Source organism: Tenebrio molitor, chromosome 6, assembly GCF_963966145.1.
Source record: "Tenebrio molitor chromosome 6, icTenMoli1.1, whole genome shotgun sequence".
NCBI classification, from domain to species: domain Eukaryota; kingdom Metazoa; phylum Arthropoda; class Insecta; order Coleoptera; family Tenebrionidae; genus Tenebrio; species Tenebrio molitor.
The window spans coordinates 12,233,353-12,237,299 of record NC_091051.1 but is presented as its reverse complement, the minus strand read 5'-3'; positions in this window follow the sequence as shown (position 1 = coordinate 12,237,299).

The following is a 3,947-nucleotide window of genomic DNA, read 5'->3' as shown; positions in this document are numbered from 1 at the left end:
CATCGTATTACTGATAAAATGGACCAGTTTCAATACAAAGAAATTTTAGAAACAGTGATGCTTCCACATGCGCAAGAGAATCTTCCGGAAAATTGGCAGTTTCAACAAGACAATGATCCAAAACACACTGCAAAAAGTGTGAAAAATTGGATAAATAGTAGCGATATCCAAGTTCTACTTTGGCCAGCTCAATCGCCTGATTTGAACCTCATTGAAAACCTATGGGGTGAAATTGAACGTGCTTTAAAAGGCAAAGAATACAAAACAAAAAAGGGACTTTTTGAGGCCGTCCAAGAATTATGGAGCAACTTACCCAGGGCTAAGATTGAAAATTTGGTTAAATCAATGCCGAGGCGTTGCCAAGCCGTATTAAATGCCAGAGGTTATGCCACAAGGTACTGAAAGTCTGTTTGGGGCCAATCAATTGTCCGGTAAAAACACGACCAAAAAATTTAAAATTTTTGCTGTCAATATGAATTATAGTTTATCACATGTTGTAAATATGTAGTTACTTTACATTAAAAAGCCTGATTCTTTTCAAGGTATTTTTTTTACTCGAACTAGACAAAATTAACTTAAACAATTATTTAATTGATTTTTAACATTTTGGGGCCAATCAATTGTCCGTAGGTGTATGTAGGTAGTTTTGGTTGCCGATGAAGCGGGTTTTACACGTAACGAAGTTTTCAATAGCCACAACACCCATATTCAGCAGCACAAATCCAGGATGATGCAGCAAGTTTTGCAAGGGTTCGGGACAATCTACATCGAAGGGCACATGCGTGTATTAAAAATCACGGCTGACATTTCGAACAATTTTTCTAATTGTACTCGTAAGTACGTTACTGTTCAGTTATGGTTGTTGCTTTGAGTTTTCCATTCACTTGGTTTTCACTCTCTGTGTATTTAAAGTGTTTTTCGGCTATTTCATTCATGGTAAGGTTTTGTCACTTTCTGTTTTTAAAGCGTTTTTGCGGCTATTCATGTTTCGATTTTTTAGAGCTTTCAAAAGCGTCTCGTTCGGGATGGAACTGCATAAGTTAAATTGGACTTTACTGACTGAATTTAAAATGTGTAACCACATTTTCGGTTTATTGACTTATTGAAGATATTATGGTTTACACATTGTGCTGCATTTCAATTTCACCCGTATTTTTCTTAGGGCAAAGACAAATGTTATTTTAACGTTGAAAACAATTCTTTACTTTGTTCAATCTGCATTATTAAGATAAAAAATGTTTAAATGGTGAAGCTAATTTTATGCCATTTAAATTTATAACGAACTATTTTGTTACTTAAATCTTATCCCATGTTCTGACAACCTTAAAGAACACGAACAACCCTTATTTCAAAACAATTTAAGCTGCCTTGTTTACGTGGGTTGTCATGCATACACGCTCGTAGGGATTCTCCCGTCTCCCCCTCTTTCCAGTAATCGCACATATTTTTACGGAATCTTTTAAAAACTCTGGCATTTACGTCTTGAAAATAATTTTATTGTTTAATTTCAGGCAAGCAACTTTCTTAAAAATTCGAAGTCATTTAAAATGGAAATTAAACAAAACAATTTTTTAGATAATCGATCTCGTTACCCCACGTCACCCAAACGTAATTTGTGATTAATTCCCACGTACATTAAATGTGCGTGTTCAGGCAATCAGAGCGCTTGCTTTCGTCCAATCAAAAATGTTAAAAAATGATAAAAACGTGCTGCTATTCTGTCATCTGTCAAAAGTGATTAAAATTGCATGCTACTCCTGCCATTTTCTCTAATTGTTTTTAATAAATGTAGGTACGACATATAAATAAATAATTAACGTTAAAGTTTATATTCTGGAATTAATCTTGACAAAAATAACACGACCTAATTTTTTATATCTGATAAATTTTCCAATTTTCACTTAAACATTTTTGCTTTAGACAATGTTACTCGTTGATATTTGGGTATTTTTATCCAAAGGTTAAACCTTCGAGCTAAAGCTCTCGGGCCTAACCAGAATAAAAATGCCTAAATTCAGATCGTAAAATTGTCAAAGCAAAAAGTTTTCGTGAAGTTGAAAAATTTATCGGACAAAAAAATTAGGTATAGCAACTATAGCAACACAGACAATGGTCCAATGAGAATTTGACTTTTGAACTAATCATTTTTGTTTATCTCGGATAAAAATTCGCTTCCTCTTGTCAGTGACTAAAATTTTTCTTTCCTCTTGTCACATTTGACATTTCATTTTATAATTTATTGAAAATGACTTCTACGTCGATAAATAATAAGATATTGTCATTGTTTGTTGTTTTTTTTTTGTTCTGGAAATAATCTCAACAAATATAACTCGACCTTGTTTTTTTCGATCGGATAAATTTTTTAATTTATCTACTCAAACTTTTTGGTTTTTATAAATTTACTCATTGAATTGGACATTTTTCTTCAAATCAAAAGACAGCGTAGCTGGAGGGCTTCAATCTTTGAAGGAAAGTGTCCAATTCAAATTCGTAAATTTATCACCAAAAAGTTTTTGTAAAATAAAAAAAATTATCCTTATCTTGTTATATTATTATCGAATAAAAATTCAAATATTTACTTACTTATTTAAACTTATTTAGAACAACCAGATCGTTTCTGGGCAAATTTTCGTAATATTAATACTTATAATAAAAATAATAATAACTCGAGACATTAGAAACAGAAACAGCATACATAATATGTCTGCTAAAAGTTATTTGCATTCTTTATATCCATAAGCGTTTTTTGAAAAACGTAAGGATACGTGAACAAATAGCAAGGCAATTTAGACAATACATTGTGGACGCGCCACTGTCTTGGTTTCATAGCGGAAATCATAAAACAATATGTAGTAAAGAAAAAGCCAGCTCTCGCTTTTTACACGCTTCATACACTTTTTGTGTGACAAAAAAGAATCTTCTTATCGTAGGTTGGGTTGGCGTAGGTCAGTTATTAATTGCAGCTCGACAAACGGTGCAGTGTAGCAGAGCATTGATAATCGTGTATTTATTATTAAATCGTTTAAAATGCGGTGCGGCGGGTGGTAACGTGATCCAAGCGCAAATACTGTACCGGGAACAATTTCCAGACAGGGTTGTACCTAATTCAAAAACGTTTACTTCCACGGTGTAACGCTTGAGAGACACAAGAAAGTTCCATCCAAGAACGGAAAATCGTCGTAGAGATTGTTCCCAGTGGGTACTGGAGACTGGATGTTGAACCACAGATTTTAGAAGCAATCGAAGCAAATCCTGGAACATGTACCTACGCGAAGGCTAGCACTCCAAGGTAAGTGTTTCACATCATGTAGTACGGCGCACTTTAAAAGAACTAGGCTTTTAATTTTTAATTGGCTGTAAGAAAAAAAAAACGTGTTTTCACAAAATTTAAAATCATGAGTTGCAAAAAATACGTAATTATTTGAAATTTTAGAAGGTTGTTCCATTGGTAAAAAAAAAAATAATCGCAGTATTCAATATTCCTTTATTTCAACATTTTATGTTATGGTTTTTGACAGTTTTTTAAAGTCTTCAAATTATTTATAAGCGACTCTGTATATTCATGTAAAAGGAAAGAAGTAACGTAACAAGAACATTATTTTTTAGTAAATTCCGTAATCTTGGTAACGAATGTACAAAGGTATGTGCACCTTATGTAAGTACATAATTTTATTAGGAGAGGAGAGCTTCTATTATTATTGCATCACTGTAAACTTTAATTTGTACAGCGCAAGAACGCATCGTCATCTAAACTTGAGTGTTTGAATGGTAATGCTTTTGGGAGAAGGGACTTAATCCGGTGAAACTTGGTCTCATTCTATGATCGTGATGGAGGTACATATCGTCCGTCAAAATACGAAATCTCGTTAAAACTAGTTCGTTTCTCGGAGTCCCCAAGGATGTCGAAGCTACACACCCGCATCTTGTTGCATATTTAATGTAGAACG